Source organism: Clarias gariepinus, chromosome 4 (assembly GCF_024256425.1).
Source record: "Clarias gariepinus isolate MV-2021 ecotype Netherlands chromosome 4, CGAR_prim_01v2, whole genome shotgun sequence".
In the NCBI taxonomy this organism is placed as follows: domain Eukaryota; kingdom Metazoa; phylum Chordata; class Actinopteri; order Siluriformes; family Clariidae; genus Clarias; species Clarias gariepinus.
This window is the reverse complement of record NC_071103.1, coordinates 28,638,258-28,659,876: the sequence shown is the minus strand read 5'-3', so window position 1 is coordinate 28,659,876 and position 21,619 is coordinate 28,638,258. Positions and strand designations below refer to the sequence as shown.

The window sequence follows — 21,619 nt, the reverse complement described above, 5'->3', positions numbered from 1 at the left end:
CCTCCTACTTCTAGAGGGTGAGAGAATAAGCTTGTTTTTGACAGTTTTGTGCTGTTTTTAAAGCAATATTTGACTAATGACACAGACAGCATGCACTCACAGCTTCACACACAAGGCGCAAAGCAGCAGCTGATCACTGGTTCTCTTTGGCAGGCATTATACTTTACATTTTCTTCACTTTTCTTTTCACTTTATGTACCTAATCTGTTATTTAAATATTTTATTTGAGTGGTTTGTCCTGGAGCATATCCCAGGAGACTTAGGAAAAGAGGTGGGGTACACCATGGACAGGGTGCCAATACATTGCAGGGCACACACATACTGTACACAAAGGGCAATTTTGAAATGCCAATTATGCTAAAGTAATCTGCATCTCTCTGGACTGTAGGAGGACACCACCGGAGTACCAGGACGAAACCCACCAAGCACAAAGAAAACATGCAAATTCAATGCACAAAGTGGCGGGCATCGAACCCAGATTCTGGAAGTGCAAAGTGATATTGCTAACAACTAAGCCACCATGCCGCCAAGTCTCAATTAGATTTTTTTTAAATACTTCGCTTGGTTGACACTTTTGTTCAAAGTGACCTACAATAGAGACAGGATCCAGTTAAGCCATTAAGGGTCTTACTCAGTGATCAAACTTTAACAGTTTGGTAGTTTTGAGAGTTAAACACAACTCTCCAGTCAGTAGCCCAATACTTAAGCACTGACACACTACCTCCCCTGACCAGGAATCTATCATGTACAGAGACAGTAAGAGAGCAGAATCCTAACCACTAGACCACTAAATTATTAGAGACTGGTTGGCTAGAACATCATTTGTTAAAGGTACTGTATGTCTTTGAAAGTACAATGTATGTAGCAAACTTTGGATTTTGACTCAAAGTTTTAAAATGTGTCTGCTATACTTTTTGTTGATTTGATTTTTAGATTTTCCTTGACTATATTTCAAAGAGACAAAGCTCTATTTCAAACATCTTGATAAATATTTAAGAATTAATGCTTAAGCAACATTTTTATATTCAGCTGAAAAAACTGGTTTACTTTTGGTAAAATAGAACAGTCAGGATCTTAAATAAAGAGGCTTATTTAAATGACTTTATAAACCTAGTTGCCAACACTGAGCTGTCTTCCTTAAGAGACATTGCAAGGGCGAGAGGATGAAAATCCAGGAAAGGGAATAAAAAGAGTCTTTAAGAGCCCAAAGAAACTCCATTATTTGTACTTAAAATACATTGGTCCATAAAATAATCTGATGTAGCTGGTGACTCTTAAGGATGTGATGTACAGAGTTTCTACATTCACACCTAGAGTAGACAAATTTCTATGCTTTCTATGGAGACTGGAGAACCTTAAGGAAAATAATTCCCACACAGCCGGAACATGCAACGGTAAAGGTCCAGTTAAGTTGCTTGCTTGCCAACTATAAGCAACAAAAAAATATGAGTTTGATGTCGTCACGCTCTGTTTCATAGTGGTACTTCCTGTTGCTTCTTTTTGACTAGCTCCTGAACCATTTGTCTTGAACTCAAAGTAGCAAATGAATGTGTCTCCCTACAGTATGTACTGTACTGTACTGTATCTTTAGTATCTATTCATCTTTAAGTACTTTGTCTGATGTCTAAGTCTGATGTCTATCTGAGTATTCTGGTCTAATGAGATATGGTCAGCTAAATAACCGAGACACAAACTAATTATATGAAAATGTTATGGTCAGTTTTTTAATTATTGATTTTGATACATTTTAAGTACTTGGATCAGTCTGATGAAATAATATACTGCATCTGCATCTGGACCAACGTCTGTTAATGAACAAACCCTGGTCATATATTTTATGTTGCAACATTTGCTTTAAAAAATGAGCTTTATTGGAATTATTAAAATGTACTCTGTCCAAAAATAAAAAGGCCCACTCTCAAACATTTTATTGAGCTTTCTCGAGCTTTAATTACAGCAGCTAGTCGTCATAACATTGTTTCGCCGAATTCAGGAAAAGTCACATTTATTTTTATCCAGTTGCAATAATTCTCAACAATTTGTATTAATGATTAAACTTGAGACTTGAACTACTCCATAAGATCTTTTGAGTCATCACCTGACCATGACCTAGACCTGGTCAACTGAAGCAACTATAGATCATAACATTGCTTCCAGAAGCTTGTACAGTGGGCACTAACATGATCGGTACATTGCTTCATGCACTTCCCTTCTGACCTTTATGCACACATCACTGGATGGAATATTGTCAGTCTGGACTTATTAAATCATGTGACCTTTTTTCCATTGCTACAAAGTCCAATCTGTATGCTTCTTTTAGCAAACCCTTTTTCTGATTAGCCTCACTAACAAGTGGTTTTCTTATGGCAAACAGCTGTTTAGTGCAAAGTCTGTGAGATTTTATCACATTTTGAACTTGGAAATGCTTTTACGTCACTATTAAACAAGCTCTGATTTCTACAGTCATTTTTTAGGATGCAATATTAGGTGTTCAAGCATTTAAGTGCTCTTCAGTCATTCACTGATTCAGTCATTCAAATTCAAAGTTGATAATTCACTATTATACCTCCAAGTTTCGATCATAGGCTTAACAATTCCAATTCAAATAATTTCACCTCCATAATCGTTTTTTTTTGTTTGTTTTTGTGGCAATCCAAAAATTTAATTCTTCTGAATTACAGTAACATATTTTTCTTAACCATAGCATACAATGTTCAGCATGAATGTTTAAGAAAGGAAGAGCTACACACTGTGTCAGTTATCGTTAAAACAATTGTCACCAACTGAAAGATATTAATCACTGCCATAATTATGCAAATAATCGTTTACAAGTATTTGCTTATTTCAATCCAAATAACAACTTTTGTTTGAAGCATTGTGGTGCGCCACACATGTAGCATGCTGTGGCTTTTTCATGTGTATGTGTGTTTGGCACATTGTTACAGTATGTTTGGAATCAACCCTAAATACTGAGTACAATTGATAGATTTTGTGATTCTTATAAAATTATTACTATTTTTTTTTCTTTTTACTTACAGGACTTTCAACCACCTACTTCTAGGATCAACATAAAACTGTGTTTCCAGTCGTATAGTTAAGCGCTTACTTTAGACCTTAAATGGATAATCCACTCCTTAACAACCAAGTGTGACAAGAAGCTCTTTGTCTGCCCAAATCTTTTTAGACAACGCTTTGTGGGTAAACTCACCTCATGCAAATTCCAAACCACATTAGCTTTGTGGAACTAGTTTGCTGCTTTGAGATTAATGGCAGGGTGACTACTTGATTTAATAGGGTTATTTCATTGCTCCCAGGCAGAAATAAACAACAAAGTTAATTCAAGACATTAGTCACTCTTTTTTCTGAGTGAGAGAAGTTTGAGTTTACTTCTGACTGCAGTTGCAGGGTCAGTAGGATTATTGCTTCATTTTTTTTTAAATGTGTTTCAAAAAAAATGGTTGACTGTCAGCACAAATTCTGCTTTTGTCCCTTACTTAGTCAGTCTTTTTTATATGTCCTGTGATGATTGGGTAGCAATGTCACTTAAAAAGGGTTGCCTGCACATATTTAACATGATGAGAGATGACAATCTCATATAAATAAACAAAAGTATCAGGTCAGATATCCGATCAAACCCATGTGTGATTCTGCAACATTTCATTCAAAACATAGTCCTACATTTCTTACATAATAGGCCCCATTTTTCTGTAAAGGCTGCCCACTAGGTTTGTGGCTGTGTGGCACAAGTATTGACAAAGTCAGCCACTGATGTTGGGTGAGGAGGCATGGCATGCAGTCACCATTCCAATTTATCCCAACACAGGTTGATGTCAAAGGTCTGGACAGGCCTCTTGGGTTTTCCCACGAGACAGTGGAAGCATGGCTTACGGATGTGAAGGTCAGGTGTCGATTCTAAAGCAAAATGCAGTTTTATGTTTATGTGTGTGTGTGTATATATATATATATATATACACATATATACACTGTGTATATATATATATATATATATATATATACTGTATATATATATATATATATATATATATATATATATACAGTGGTGTGAAAAACTATTTGCCCTCTTCTTTTTCATGTTTGTCACACTTAAATGTTTCTGCTCATTAAAAACCGTTAACTATTAGTCAAAGATAACATAATTGAACACAAAATGCAGTTTTTAAATGAAGGTTACGTTATTAAGGGAGAAAAAAATTCCAAATCTACATGGCCCTGTGTGAAAAAGTAATTGCCCCCCTTGTTAAAAAATAACTTAACTGTGGTTTATCACACCTGAGTTCAATTTCTGTAGTCACCCCCAGGCCTGATTACTGCCACACCTGTTTCAATCAAGAAATCACTTAAATAGTAGCTACCTGACACAGAGAAGTAGACCAAAAGCACCTCAAAAGCTAGACATCATGCCAAGATCCAAAGAAATTCAGGAACAAATGAGAACAAAAGTAATTGAGATCTATCAGTCTGGTAAAGGTTATAAAGCCATTTCTAAAGCTTTGGGACTCCAGCGAACCACAGTGAAAGCCATTATCCACAAATGGCAAAAATATGGAACAGTGGTGAAGCTTCCCAGGAGTGGCCGGCCGACCAAAATTACCCCCAGATTGCAGAGACACCTCATCCGAGAGGCCACAAAAGACCCCAGGACAACATCTAAAGAACTGCAGGCCTCACTTGCCTCAATTAAGGTCAGTGTTCACGACTCCACCAAAAGAAAGAGACTGGGCAAAAACAGCCTGCATGGCAGATTTCCAAGGCGCAAACCACTTTTAAGCAAAAAGAACATTAAGGCTCGTCTCAATTTTGCTAAAAAACATCTCAATGATTGCCAAGACTTTTGGGAAAATACCTTGTGGACCGACGAGACAAAAGTTGAACTTTTTGGAAGGTGCGTGTCCCGTTACATCTGCCGTAAAAGTAACACAGCATTTCAGAAAAAGAACAATATACCAACAGTAAAATATGGTGGTGGTAGTGTGATGGTCTGGGGTTGTTTTGCTGCTTCAGGACCTGAAAGGCTTGCTGTGATAGATGGAACCATGAATTCTACTGTCTACCAAAAAATCCTAAAGGAGAATGTCCGCCATCTGTTCGTCAACTCAAGCTGAAGCGATCCTGGGTGCTGCAGCAGGACAATGACCCAAAACACACTAGCAAATCTACCTCTGAATTGCTGAAGAAAAACAAAATGAAGACTTTGGAGTGGCCTAGTCAAAGTCCTGACCTGAATCCTATTGAGATGTTGTGGCATGACCTTAAAAAGGCAGTTCATGCTAGAAAACCCTCAAATAAAGCTGAATTACAACAATTCTGCAAAGATGAGTGGGCCAAAATTCCTCCAGAGCGCTGTAAAAGACTCGTTGCAAGTTATCGCAAATGCTTGATTGCAGTTATTGCTGCTAAGGGTGGCCCAACCAGTTATTAGGTTCAGGGGGCAATTACTTTTTCACACAGGGCCATGTAAGTTTGGATTTTTTTTCTCCCTAAATAATAAAAACCATCATTTAAAAAATGCATTTTGTGTTTACTTGTGTTATCTTTGACTAATAGTTAAATGTGTTTGATGATCAGAAACATTTAAGTGTGACAAACATGCAAAAGAATAAGAAATCAAGAAGGGGGCAAATAGTTTTTCACACCACTGTATGTGTGTGTATATATATATATATATATATTCTCTCTCTCTCTCTCTCTCTCTCTCTCTCTCTCTCTTTCTGTCTCTGTGTTTTTATGGGATTTTTGGAAGTCCCAGTCCTAAACTGGCATAAAATCCAATGGCTTACGAAGCAATATTTTAAATACAAAATGTTTTCTTCCAGTAGAGTATAGTCAGACATCCTCTTCTTGTTTTTTTTTTTTGCTGCCGTCATCTTTAGGAAGCCTTAAGAAATAAAGCTGATTGGTTGTGCTTGGCTCCCCACAACTTCAGATGAAGGTTTAAGCTGGTACAGTAGAAGCATGTTCAGCACTCTGAACTGCTCATACTCTGATGGAAAAAGCTGGGCTGATGGCTTTCAGGGTGCACGGCATCATACACAGCTTGACTATGTGTATTAAAAGGAGAAAGGACCTTTTAAGAGCTTAAAAAAACAAACAGATCACCACCACAGACTACAGGGGGGCCCTGTATTAGGCTACATTGATTTGCCCTGAAAACCATTTGACTTTTAAATCATGTTTTAATTTGGCTTCAGAAAAGCAATCCATTTGCTGAGGCCTGAAGTTAAATGCTATCTGATGTGTAAATTGTATTGTTTCTTATTATCCAGTGCTCATCCTTCCATGATATAATTTTTAATTAGTTATTTATGATTGAAGCTAGACTTTCTACTTTTTCCACCTGTTAACATATGTTTTTAGGTGTTGATTTTTTTCATCCTCCCTGTGCATTCTGGAGATTTGGTGATGTCCTTTAGCTCCTCCTTTCTTCCTGTAAGGCTTATTGCGGGTGGGTGAACTTTTGGTTGGCTGGAAGCTACTGAATGCTGGAGATCCACCCTGTGGTAGCTTTGATGCATATTGGTGCATATTGTCAGCAGTGTCTGGATCCTGGCTTGAAAAGCAGTCTAATTTGATGGAGCCCTCTATTCACCACTGGTTTAAAGCTGTTTTTTCCCTATTACCTGCTACCTGTAGCTCCTCCTCCTGGCTTTTATAATGACTCTTTTCCTTTTTTTTGTCTTCCTCTTGCTATTTTCCTCTCCACACTTTTTCTATCTCTACTCCCACTCAATTCTTATTCTCAGCCAACATTAACACATTGTGGTTATGCTTACATCAAAGCTGATGGACAGATTTGTTTCCATGAGCAAACACCCTATAGACATTCATCTGTGCACATAATGTAACTGTTTTTCTGTCTTTTTTCATGTTTACACTCACTCACTTTCTCTTTTTTTCTGGCAGAATATCAGTTGAATTTTTTTTTTTCAGTTTGTATCTTAGAAATGCTTATGAGACATATTGTCACAGTTATTTTGCAGCTTTTGAAACAATATTGCAAACCACAGAAAGTGGCAATAACAATTATGTGGTGAGAGCAGTGATGCCATTTCCATAAAGAATATTATGCACCAGCTGCTGTAAGTGTTATATCTGTGTCAAACAATGAAGGCACTCTTTGAATTGTGTGTTCATAAAACACTGTGATACAGAAGTCCTATAAGTGTAGAGAACAGGTATAATAATGACATATCCACAATACACAAATGACTTCACGTTTTAAAACCAGCCATATGGAAATGGAAAAACACTTATTGGTGGGTCAGGTGTGGGTGATTTGGAACTACTTTCAGTCACATGTGGCCTGCTGTTACATTAGTAGTGGCAGCTCTCATGTGAAGGTTGTTGGACAGGAGCAGGGTGATGTTTGAATGCCTAAGCATTTTGGCAATTAAGAAAACACGACTTTGGTTAAGTAACGTTGTTACTTGTCCTGTTATGGGTTTGGGACTTGCTTTTTACATTGTAGGGAATCAGTTTTGATATTTTTGGAACCAGGACAATATAATATTGTGGAATTGAATGAGAAGAATGATTTGTGTGCTTTATAATCAAGGCTGTGGTAAAGACTTGTTTCAGGATGGTGAAAATGTAATTAGCTTAAAGATTTCACCATAGTTTTTTTGATTGCCCCCTGGGCTATCATGCGAGAAGCTTGAAATAGTACTGAAGATGCAAATGAAACATGAGTAGAAGTTTAAAGATTTTTCCATTTTTTGGTTGGCTACTTTGAGGAGTAGGCAGTTCTGATACTGCTTGGACATTGTCAGGATCTATGATAATACTTTCCTCCTAGACTTATAAAGAATAATACAAATGATATTTGAGACTTCACATTTTCCTGGTCAAAAAGGTTTGCATGAGGTTCTAAACCTTTGAGGCAGCGAGTTCACCCGTTTCATGTGCTGGATATGCTGCATCAAGATGCCATTTTTTTGTTTTTTTGCCTTATAAGGATATCATTAATACTTAAACTAAGGAAACATTGCCCAGTTCTTATGACACAATGACTTATTGACTTTAAATATCATGTTTTTTTGTTTCAGTGCTAATGATGCTAGAGGTACTAATTTATATTTTAACAATAATTTGGTTCAGAAAATAGTAACTAATCATCAATGAAGACCCATCCACATAAATTTAATACCGCCATGATGTTACTAGGGCTTATCATTTCTTGTAACTGGTTGGCAAGAATAGCATGTATGGTAGAGAGCTGCAGTTTCTGTCCACTCCCATGTATTTAGCAGAAATAGCTTGGCAGAATTCACTGAAATCTGTTGTTTCCATGTTTTCAGCGAGGCATCTGTGATAAAGGTGGACAGATGAATATATAGGTGTTAGGTCCATGGTTTTATTTAATACCAATCAAGTAGATGAACAAAACAGTTGTCTGGCCGAATGGCTGGTAAATAACCATCTTTAATGGATCTCGAGCTTCCTCCATGGGAAAACCGACCAGCCCCAGACACCATGGTGGACTTCTGTCTGTGGCCGCATCCAATGAAAGCTGGGAGGCAGTAAGAGGAGCAGTTTGAGGCAGCGTGCAGGAGGCATCGCTCACCGACCTTGTGCCAACATGCTAGCCAGGCAATGCCTCCAGACCCGCATGTCCATAGTCATGGACTATGTGCCTTCCCCTTTTTCCTTCTTTCCACATGTGCGTTAAACCCGTTACAACCATCAAAGTAAATTTGAAATTAAGCAAACAAAATGTTATTGAAGTGTAGACTTCAAAGGGGTTTAAACAAATATATTGCATTAACAGTTTAAAAATCATAAGCATTTTTCCAAAGCCCATGAAGTTTTTATAAACTTCGAAGTAATTGGGCAACTGACTGATAAGCAGTTTGATTGGCAGTTGTGCACTTGGCAATTTTATGAAACTTGGTGAATTTTTTTTTTTATGGTAAAGAAATCCTCTTTCACAACATCATGCCATGAAAGACAACAAACCCCCCTGGAAGATGTAGGTGCATCTTTGCTTAAATCTAAAATTCAGAGATACCATAAATAGACACTTTGACTCAAGATGGGACCCACAGGTAACGCATAAGAGTCAGATAGGACAGATAGGACTTGAAATTAAAAAATACCAGTAAAATGGGTTCATGTTTTAAAGCATACCACATCATCAAAAATGGTGGTGTTACAGCAAAAGTATGTATGGCTTTTAATAGATCAGTGTCATTGGTGTTTTTTGAATACATTACTGGTGATAGAAGTAGCAGAATAAATTCTAAAAGTTATAGAACAAAACTTTATGTTCAGATTAAGTCAAATGTTAAATGGCCCAGAATTACCTGAAATAAAGTTTCTTTAGGCAGAGAAAAGCAATGGTTTTACAGGGCCAAATCAGGCAAAGCTGGAGGAAATAAAGGGGGCTACAATAAAGCCCTGGCAAAGCATTTCAAGAGAGTAAACTCGTTGTTTACCACTCACCAAAGGCATTCCAGACTTCAGACAACACTCGAGAGTAAAGTTTTTTGATTTGAGTATTAAAAATAATTCTAATGTTTATTATTAGTCTCAAAATATAAAGCGATATAGAAGATGAGTAAGTAAGTGAGTGAGTGAGATATTAGTTCGTCCTTTTAATCCTCTGAAAATAATTTTGTAAAAAAAAAAAAAGGATCTGTGGGAGAAAATTCACCAAGTATGCGGAAAACATGCAAACTCCATGCACACAGAGACAGGAATCAAGTCTGGCCAGGATTGAACCCAGACCCTGGAGGTGCAAGGTGACGGTGGTAACTACTACATCACCATGTCGCTTTTAGTTTGTGTTCCAATCCCTTAATCCATATTAATATTACTTTTTTAACTTTAAAGGCCTGTGCACCCAATGACCTACAGTATAAAGCCTTATTATATAGTGAACTATTTTGCAAGTTTGGGCTTTTAGAATAAAAAACCAAATTCATTCCAGGTATCCCATAATGTAGGTCACAGCAATTGTTTTAAGAATTTAGCATAGGGATGTGCTTTGCTCCAGATGAGAAAAAAACATGTAGGTCACTATTTTTTACAGAAGGTAAAATGTTAGAAATCAGAACTATGTGCTAAGCTAAATCCCTAACACGATCCCATCATAGATAATGGCATATTAAATAATTTTGTGCATATTCTGTTTTTTTTTTTTTTTTGTATGTTTGATCTTAAAAAGAAAAATGTACTTGACTAAAGCAAAAAGGAGAGTCTGTTTAACCAAAGTGCACTGGACTATCACTTCTTATTTCTCACCAACCACTCACACTTAACCACTTCCCTGTGCCTCTTTATATTTAGCCCCTGCAGTTGTGTGACCATGATTTGTTTGTGTGTGTGTGTGTGTGTGTGTGTGTGTGTGTGTGTGTGTGTGTGTGTGTGTGTGTGTTTCAAGGGGGTTGTTAAGCCATGGCCTGGGGATGTAGTGACAATAGCATGAAAAGCATAGTGGTCATCACTCTTTCAAAAAATGCTGCCGGTCCACTTGCTCATCCCCCCCACCCGCTTCCCTCTCTCATTCTTTCCCCCAGTGAAGCAGATGCAAGGTGTAGCAAGTAAGCGAGTGAAGTGTTTTGGTGTCTACAGGGAATGAAAGGCAGGTAATAGATGTGTGATGTAAAAGTAAAGTAATGTTGCGGGCAGTGAAGCAAAAAAGTAAAGATGGACAGGAAAGAAGTAAGAGAAACTGAGCATAGGGGAAAGGTACAGTCTGCTTTGTCATGTACCACATTGTAAAAAGTCATTTGAAACTCACTCACTCAAACTCGGGGAGCCTAGAGCCTATCCCAGGAGACTTAGGGGTACACCCTGGACAGGGTTCCAATCCATCGCAGAGCACACACATCACAGAGCACACACTCACACACATACACACACACACACACTATATGGGCAATTTGGGAACACCAATTAGTACGGTGGCCCTGAAGTGCAAAACAAATTAACAAAACTGAAAACAAAATAACAAAACCCAATACAAAATAACAAATTCAAAACCAAATTAACAAAACGGAAAACAAAATAACTAATATCTGACTGGCCTAGAGGTGCAATACAAATTAACAAAACGGAAAACAAATTAAAAACCAAATAACAAAACCCAAAACTATTTTTTTGGAGGGGGGGAGTTTTGTTGTTTTGTTTTTTGGTTTTGTTATTTTGTTTTCGGATTTGTTAATTTGGTTTTGAATTTGTTAATTTGTTTTCCGTTTTGTTAATTTGTTTTCCGTTTTGTTAATTTGTATTGCACTTCTCGGCCAGTCTGATACAAACCGGAAAAGGTAGGTATAGTTAGCGAATGAAATGCTTACCGTTGATTGGAAGAGACATCTGTCACTCAAGATATACAGGAAGTACTGTAGTAGCGGTAGATTCGCGTGTGTATGAATGTGCAAACATTATTGTGGTTTCAAATATGGCGAACTTACGGTGGCCCTGAAGTCAGTTTTGTTAATTTTTTTGCACTTCACGGCCATCATAGTTTAAAGTGAAGCAGAACACACAAGGAACAAAGATAAAGAAACAAGTTCATACTTCCTGTATATCTTGAGTGACAGATGTCTCGTCCAATCAGCGGTAAGCATTTCATTCGCTAACTATACCTACCTTTTCCGGTTTGTATCTGACTGGTCGAGAAGTGCAATACAAATTAACAAAACGGAAAACAAATTAACAAATCTGAAAACAAAACAACAAAACTCCCCCTCTCCAAAAAAAATAGTTTTGGGTTTTATTTGTTTTTTTATTTGTTTTCCGTTTTGTTAATTTGTATTGCACTTCTCGGCCAGTCAGATATTAGTTATTTGGTTTTCCGTTTTGTTAATTTGGTTTTGAATTTGTTATTTTGTATTGGGTTTTGTTATTTTGTGTTCAGTTTTGTTAATTTGTTTTGCACTTCAGGGCCACCGTAAATTAGCCTAATGTGCATGTCTTTGGACTGTGGACAGAAACCCACCAAGCACAGGAAGAACATGCAAACTCCATGCACAAAGACCTGAGGCTGGAATTAAAACGACTGTGCTAACCACAGAGCCACCGTGCCACCCATTTGAAACTCAATGTCATATAATCAGCGTATCACCATTTTACAGATTGGTGGTCATGAGAACGAGGATCGATATTTGATCAAAGAGTGCCTGAAAAGCATTTTGCTTTGTACCACTTTTTATTAGTCTATACTAAATTGCATAACACACACTGGGCAATTCATGATCATTTTTCTGAGCTCACTGAACACTAACCTGGAATTTAATTAAAACTTTAATGACACATGCTCTCTGAAACTTAGGTTTATTTTACTTGTAGAATATAGAGATATAAAATATAGTTAACTGCAGATTTAAGCACTACACAGACTTGGTGCTTGAAGGTTGCCAAGAACAGAAGCATGTCTTAGATATGCGGAATTTTGACCTTGAACCTAAGCCCGAGTGCCATGTTTGACAGTTTGATGTAACCACAGTATGTCATGCTCAAATGCCTTATTTACAGTATATACAGTGGAACCTTGGATTACAAGCATAATTTATTCCAGAAGCAGGCTCATATTCCAAAACACGCGTAAACCAAATCTAATTTTCTTATAAGAAATAATGGAAACTCAAATTATTCATCCCACAGCCCCAAAAAATAAATAAAAAAAAATTATTAACACAAAATATTAGTTAAAAAATAAAACAAATTAACCTGAACTTTACCTTTAAAAAGAAAATAAAAAGAAATCCTGACAAGTGTTTTCGTTTGTGCCCACAGGCGTATGTGTGTATGTGTGTTTGTAATTCTAACATAAGCCTCCCTCTCCCCCTTCTCGTCTTACACAATTACCCTTCCTCCACTCTTTTCACACACGCACGCACACAACGGAAACACTGTTTTATCTAAAAAATAAACAAGAAATCTCTCTAATGACACTTGACTAAGCGACACACTAACAGAATCACTGCTGTAAAGTAAAAATAAACCAAATTAACCTGTACTTTACCGTTAAAAATAATCGACAGAGCAGTGTTTGTTCTGTTTTCTGTTCTGTGTGGAGCAGAGAGAAAGAGTGTGTGCATGTTTCTGTGTATGTGAAGGCAAAAGCAGGAGGAGTCTGTGTGTGTGTGTGTGTGTGTGTGTGTGTGTGTGTGTGTGTGTGTAATGGTGTCCAATGACGCGTGCACACAGACGAGGAAAACAGAAGCAGAGCCTTGAGCAGAGAGAGAAAATGGATTTTTAACCTCTCTAATGAGACTTGCTTTTGCTTTATACGCGCGTTGTACACACAAGCACATACAGACACATAATAAAAATAAAATAAAGTATGTTTTACGCACACACACATGGTGTGTAAATAGTATAGTAAACAGTACACGTGTGCAGGGATTTTGATTTTACCAGTAAGAGACGCGCACCAAGACCAGCAGGGGACACGATTACCCACAATTCAGCAGCACAAGAGAGAGAAAAAATGTTGGCTCAGTTGTGATCACGTGACGCTCAGCGTCAAACCAAGAAGCGCATGCGTGATACATGATACTCGGTACTCGTAAACCAAGACTTCTTTGTTTTCCAAAACAAAATTTATTAAAAATCTTTCCTTGTCTTGCGAAAGAGTCGCAAAACGCGTTTTTCGCAATCCGAGGTGTTAATGTACTATTATATAAATCATATTTATATTTATATTATTTCATATACACTTAAGTCAATAGGTATTTGGATGATTGCAACTTAATTAAACCTAATTAAGTAGTTAATTAATTTATTTTTTTATATTTATGTATATATTTATGTATGTACATTGTCTGTGAACACCACCATAATGGATTTGCTATTAAAGTGTGACATTTTAACTTATAGTGACAATTAAGCTTAAAAAAATTGTAGGCTTTAATAAGTCCCTCCATTTTACAGAATCATAAGTAATTGGACAATTTAACATATTAAAATAATTTTTTAATACTTGGTTCCAAAAACTTTGCTGTCGAATGACTGCCTAAAATCTGGAAACTGTGGTCATTACCAATTGCGAAATTTTCTCTCTTGAGATGCTTTGCTAGACTTTTATTGCAGGCATCTTGTTTTTTAATTCTTTATGACTTCAGTTTTCACTTCAGTAAGTGGAAAGCATGCTTAATTAAGTTAATGTCAGGTGAATGACTGCCATTTAAAGCTGTTTATTTCTTTGCCTTGGATTGCTTTGTGGTACATTTTTGTGCTATTATGCATTTATGCTGAGAAGCACTGTCATTTTTCTAGCATTTGACTTAATCTGAGTAGAAAGTATAGCTCAATACACTTCAGAATTATTTTTGATACTTTTATCAGCAGTTACATCCAGTGATCCAGTTTCATTGGCACTATTTGAACACTCCTTAACATTCAGTAGCCCATTGTACGGTGGATGGTTAACCCAAACGCGAAAGTGACACAAATAGGCAGAATAACCACGCTTGTTATTGTTAGGACTCTCGGATAGAGAGCATGGAAAAACATAAATTAAAGTGCCGGTCGCGGCTAGAGTGTGCATGACACGTTTTTAGCCTAATGATGGTCTCCTTCACTTGCATCGACACCTCTTTGGAAGGAATTTGGAGAGGTTCCATTAACAGCTGCTAAATGCTAATACAACACTTGGAATCAATGCCAGACCTTTCACCACTTCAGTTTGTCATAAAATAACAAGAAACAGATCACCAAACTGGCCATCAAAATGCTTATCAGTCAATTGTCTAAATACTTTTGGGCCTGTGAAAATGGCTGTAATTCCTAAATGGTTAATGCATTTTTTTTTTTGTTAAACCCGTTGACTTAAAGCTGGAAGTCTCAGTTTCAGTAGTCTTTTTATTGCTTCATTTCAAAACAATTGTGGTAATGTACAGAGGCAAAAACATAAAAATTATGGTAATTAGTATATAGTGGGACACAAAAGTATTTAGTCAGCCACCAATTGTGCAAGTTCTTCCACTTAAAAAATGAGAGAGGCCTGTAATTTTCATCATATGTATACCTCACCTATGAGAGACAAAATGAAAGAAAAAAAAATCCAAAAAATCACATTGTAGGATAAAAAAAAAATTATTAGCAAATTCAGGTAGAAAATAAGCATTTGATCACCTGCAAAAAAGTAGGGTTCCTGGCTCTGACAGACCTGTAACTATTTCTTTAAGAGCCCCCTCTGTTCTCCACTCGTTACCTGTATTAATGGCATTTGTAATCATTATAACAGACACCTGCACAATTGGTGGCTGACTTACTTTTAGCCCGACTGTGTATATATATATATATATATATATATATATATATATATATATATATATATATAGTATAGAATAGTATATATATATATATATATATACAGTGAATCCTTGGATTACGAACATAATTCGTTCCGGTCTCTTATTTCAAAACAAATTTTCCCATAAGAAATAATAGAAACGTAAATTATTTATTCCACAGCCCAAGAAAATAAATACATAAAAAAAGGTATACAAAATATAAAGTAAAAATAAATCCCGACAGATAAATGTTTCCGTTTATGTGTGCAAGCGCTCTGTGTGTGTGTGTGTGTGTGTGTGTCAAGCTAAAGTAAGAGGAGGTATCAGATTACACAGTAAACCTTCCTCCTTTCTTATTTAAGTTTCACACACACACACACACACACACACACATTCACAGAAAGACTGTTTTATTGAAAAAAAAATAACATTGCTAATATTAAAAGAGTTATTGCTAATAACTCTTGCATAAGCGCATATGGAATCACTGCTGTAAAGTAAGGAAAACAAACAAATTAACCTCTGCTTTACCTTTAAAAAGAATCGCAACAGAGCAGTGTTTCTGTGTAGAGCAGAGACAGTGCGCGCGCGTGTGTGTGTAAGGGGCGAGAGACTTGGTAATAAGACTTGCTTTTGCTTTACACGCGCACATGTGTGTTATAATAAATAAATAATTTATAATAAATAAATAAAAAAAAGAATTCATATTATTAAATGAAACCAAATTCACAGTGATTACTATAATAATTACAAACTGTCCTATTTGTGCTCTAATACAGTATATTGCCAATGGATTAGTTTAAATGCTTGGCATTTTCTCATTTATACATTTTATTTTAACTTAATTTTTGTTTATTTGTTAATTTCTTTTATGTACATGTCTGTTTATGCTTTAATGTCACAGAGTATTGCATTTGACAGCAAACCATGTTTGTTCTTCAGTCTGTATTTTCTAGCCATTTCTCTGCATTTATTATTGTTATTTTTTTATTTACGTGGAGGGGAGTGCCTAAATCTAAATTACTTTTAAGGCAGTGATTTAGACACTGCATAAAAACCCAATCTCAGATTTTTTTTAATGAATAGTGCACACAGACAATTTATATTAAAATTATATGAATAGGCATACATTTTTGACATTAACATTTGGAAAAAAGTAGCAGACTCTAAATACAGCCTACTAATTATATATTGCTTTATAATCAAGTAATGCTTCTTTCACCTATTTTGGTGTGATTCTTTTTTACAGATTCCAGTTGCTGCGCTGCTGTGACCTTTCCTCAGCCTTCAACAGGCCATCCTGTTTTCCTCTCGCCTTTTCTGTTTGTGTGCTTGCTCTTTTATTTGTGTTGTGTAAATAGGATGGAAGATTTTACTGTATGTCATGAGTGTCAAGGGTTTGTAATTCCAACAAAGCAGAAACAACACTTAATTACACTTGCTTAACCAGGTCATCTTGGTCGTCAAACAACTACAGTAATTAGATTTGAATCCTGTTTGTGTCAAATTTTTATTTTAGAACATATTCTATGTTAATCAGGTCATTGAAATAAACAGGATTTTGAAAGATTTTGATTAAAACAAGTAATTGTGTAAAATGTTTTATACAAACCCTTGAAATCACCTATACAATCAAGGATGCCGATAAGGGACTCTAAGTGGAAAGACAGTATCGGTGCGTTTTTACAGTACAATTGGTCTTGTGTCTAAAACTGCCAAAGGCAACCATATCAATCATATCAAAGTTTATCAATTCTATAGTTGATACAAAAAATACAAAATAAATCTTTTACACAGTCTGAGACCAACAGAAACACATTATGAGTATAGTAGGTACAGAGTAGATAATTTCATTATTCTGTCTTCTTTTTACTGTACATTCTCTTCCTACTGTACTGTTCTTTTTAAATGATGCCTGACAATTACTATGTGCTTAGTATAATTATGCAGCATCATGGAAATCTGAACTATTTTCAACCCCCACTAATCTGTTCCCTCTACCAGAGGCTTTCTGTCACACAAAATATACACAGAGCTAACAAATTCAGCACTGCCAGTTGAGAAAGTCTAATAGTAGGAAAGAAGTTGGACTGAGAAGTTAAAGGTTTGTGTTTGCCTCAACTATTTAGCCTATAGCTAATCAAGATAAGACAAGCATCTCACTTTTCTCTCTTATTTTTTTTTTCTATTCTGTTTCTATTAGATTCACCCCAAAGTTATCATTCTTAGATAGAAACAGACATTACTTGATCTCTGTACAGATTATGATTATGCTTCTTCTGGTAAATGGAAACTGGAGTTAAAAATAAAAAAGAAACACTGAAACAGAACTACGGATACAGCCCTTTTCTTATGTGAGTGTCCCATTTAATAACGTTGAGTTATTTAAAATGATACTACGTACACATGAGTAAAGTACATACATACATTCTCCTGCTTTTTTAATAACTGTACACATGCTCATTTCAGCAATACCTTATTATTCATTCAAATTATCCAATCAGCCCATGAAAATGTAGCAGTGCAATGCATAAAATCAATCAGATGTGGGTTAAATGCTTCAATTAATATTCACATCAAACATCAGAATAGGGGAAAATTTTACCATGGCATGATTGTTGTTGCCGGATTTGGGGATTTCAGAAACTGCTAATCTCCTTTGATTTCCATACATAACTGTCTCTAGAGTTTACATAGAATGGTGCAATAAACATCCCGTGAGCAGCTGTTCAGTAGAAAGAAACAGTTTGTTGATGAAAGAGGTAGATGGCCAAACTACACTATGGCCTAGTTCGAGCTCACAGGAAAGACAGTTTCACACTGCCCGTTTGAAGTGGCTGTTTGATTGTGCTGTTGTTGTGCCTCAAATGAAGGCAGAATCAGGGGTTGTCGTTGTTGCACCTTTAACACATGAGAAGAGGTAGACACATGGTTGACAAGAGATCTGTGTGAAAGGGAAAACATTGCGGCTACCAAGAAGATATTTTATATAAAGTACACTACCATTCTAAAGTTTTAGAACACTTTCTAACTCCATGATGGTTCCTGATTTTTATTTCTTTCTATATTGTAAAGGAATGCTGAAGGCGTCCAAAAAATGCATTAATCTCCTTTGAACAGTTGATATTGAGATGTGTCTGCTACTTATGTTCTGTAAAGACTTTATAACGCCTCTAATCTAAGGTGCTGTTAATTGGTCATTTTTCAGGCTGATACTGTAACTCAAAATGAACTCCTTGTCTGCGGCAGAGGTAGGTTTTTGTCTTGCCCTCCTAGGATGGTCTTCATGAGAGCCAGTTTTAATATGGTGCTTGACGGATTTTGCAAATGCACTTGACAATGCTGTTCTTGCAAGAACTATTACAGAAAGGCTGACCTCTGTGTCTTAAAATAACAACTAACTGTTGTTTTTCTTGTTGTTACATAATTACCTAATCCCATATGTGTTATTTTATAGTTTTGAAAACCCCAGTATTGTTGTAGAATATAGAAAATAAATCACTAAACAAAAAAAAAAAAAAAGAAAGAAATTTGCAAGTGTTCTAAAATTTTTAAACGGTAGTGTAGATCAGACACTAAGAGTCATTAGTGCATCGAGAACAATAAACTGAAAGATCATCTGGTACTGCTCAAAAGTGCCACACATTTATTTTTGGATCACATTAGAATATTTAAGTGTTTAAAAGTGCTCATTCTAGGATTAAGAGATTACAGTAATATCTCTTAAACCCCCTTTTAATATTAATATTGGTTACAGAAATTTGGCCTTGTTTGTGTTTGGTTAGGTCACTAAAGTGCTAAAATAGGAGTCATTCCTAGTTAGTAAAGGCAGCATCTTTTTGAATTTTGAATCTTCTTAAAATGTCTGCTCTTTAAGAAACAGTAACTGGGGAGCTCTGATTAGGGCACTGTGTTAGGTGAGTGATATAAATATGGATGGGGAGCACCTTAACACTAAGTTCATTCCCTGTTTGGCTTGAAAGCAGTGGTATTTCAGACGTGTGATACATATCACACTAGACACTGATACTGATGTGTTAAATGTCATGCCTACCTCATATCTTCTACAGTCCAGTTTCTGGGTTTATACCCTCAGCAGCTTCAGATTTCTATTTTTGGCTGACAGGAGTGGGTAAGCAAGTGTGAAGAATTAAAGCAAGAAGTTCCTATTTAAGTGACCCATACTGTAAGTTAAATTGCCAATCATAATATAATAACACATTTTAAAAAATGCAGTGTCGCATGATTATTTATGACTGATCCATAGGTCCCATTAAAGAAATTGCAATTGGCATAGAGTTTGTAGACGAGGTAAAAGTGGCTGACTATTTTTTTTTTAATCCATCTTTATTTGGATGTTAAAGCATTGGCTAAGTAGCAGGAATGGTGCATCATTAGCCCCTCTCTCCTTCTCCCATTTGCGCCTGGGCTAGTAGAGGATAAATCACTGGGTTATTGCTCCTAGAGGTCTCATGAATCAGACAACTCTCCATGGTGGAAAATTAAAGGCTTTCTAATGGGCTGAGCTGCAGGAACATATTGCATTTGTGAACACAATGGTTACCCTTCACATACTGATTTGTGCATCTAGTTCTGCCTCACAAACCTTGCAATTATGAATGCAACAAGTTGTCTCAGATTGAGTGGGAAGAGCACGGATACATTTGAGTAATGCCTTCAATCTGGCAGAGTCCAACTGGCAGTCCAGCCTTCGTGTCAAGGTATACAAAGTGCGATTAGTTTAAAAAAAAAAACTCCACGCCAGCAATTCATGAAAAAAGGGCACATTGTTTCTCATCTCTTGTTCTGATTTTTAGTTTTGTTATGATATCATGAAAGCAGTATGGTCAGAAATTACTGTATGTCATTAACTTGCACTCGTCAGAATATAAAAGCATAAATATGTACATCTGTCTTCGAAAATTCTAGAAAGTTAAAAAGTTCCCTTAAAGCACCCGTGGGATGTGCCAGATAAACAAGTCCAATGCATGGGGGGTCACCCCTTAACCAAAAGCACCCAAAGGACCAGCTGCCAATGTCCTGGTGCCAGCACACCACTAGAAGCCCAGTGGAGCTACAGCCAAAGGGCCCAGCACCAGGAGGAAGGCACCGAACACCTAACGTTTCACTGGAGGCCGCTGTCTCCTGAAACACCAGTGTCGGCGGGAATTGAGCACCGGTCTCCTGAGGGTGCCGCCAAGGAGAGACACCCTCATGGTCCTGAGACTTTCTCCTCTCGGATATAATGGTCTGTTCTCCTCGCAACGGATTGCAAAGCGCGGCGAGCTCCACCCCGGTCACTACTCGCCACACTCTCCCTCTAAACCTCACGCCTCGGGGGGCCAGAGCTGGTCGGGACTGGGTGGCGACAGTTCCACCTGTTGAGCACGGCGGTAAAGGAACCTAACAAAGCCTTCCTCATGGAGCTTTGCGTCCCAAAACTTGTTCATGACGGTCGTGACAGTGTCACTGAACAGTCGGGAAGGCGAGATAGGGGCATCAAGAATGAAAGCACGGCCCCTACCCTTGATGCCCGTAAGATTAAGCCACAGATGTCTCTCTGTAGCCACCATGGCAGCCATGGAACGGCCAATAACACAGGCTGTCTGCTTTGTTGCCCTGAGAGACAAGTCTGTGGCTCAGTGTAAATGTAACCACGTGTATTTGCATCCACGACATTAGAATAAATCGATGTTGTTGGCACAAACACACGGGATGAATATGGCCTCTTCCATAAACAGGTTAATTCATCATGGAGATTACCAAAGAAGGGGAGGGAGTGCTGATGGGGCTCCTCCCTCCAGCCACCCGACAGGAACCTGTCATCTAATTTTGATCGCCTGGGGGTCTTGCTCCTGCGGCCATTCGAGGTGTAAGTGCTCAACCGCGCATGTCACTACCTCTAATAGCTCCTGACACGCCTGCTTATCTCTGGAGGGGCGCTCCGAAGCGGCAGTTTCCATGTCCGCGGAAGCAAGAGAGAAAATTTCTTCCGCTACTTCACAAGAAGCGCTGGCACGCTTTAAAGAAGGCTAGCCGAGCATGAAGGACATTAATAGGGAGGAGATCGCAATGCTCACATCCTATCTCAAGGCCGAGGACAGCGTGCTCTTCCCCCAAACATTTGACACAATAAGTGTGGAAATCGCCGTCCGGGAGACTCCTCTCACACGGATAAACGCATTTCCTGCTAGAATCAGCCATGGTAAGTAAATAAATAAATTATTACTTCCCTGAAAAGTCTGCTTGCACACTGCACACACCACAAGACGGATCCTGAAGAGAAAATGATCTGAGAGTGTTTTTCCGGTTCATGCCTATTTACCTATAACCTCTAGGTGCACCTCATTGGTTGATGT

General features: G+C 37.3%; 1 protein-coding gene across 1 annotated transcript in view; it reads left to right on the top strand.

Annotated features, from left to right (window-relative positions):
- tsnare1 (T-SNARE Domain Containing 1) overlaps positions 1 to 17,564 on the top strand; it is a 194,530-nt gene extending 176,966 nt beyond the window's left edge. Inside the window, exon 12 of the mRNA XM_053493954.1 lies at positions 16,510 to 17,564. The gene's annotated coding sequence lies outside the window, so the exon portion shown is untranslated. The remainder of the gene's footprint in view (positions 1 to 16,509) is intronic.
- The last annotated feature ends 4,055 nt before the right edge of the window (positions 17,565 to 21,619 follow it).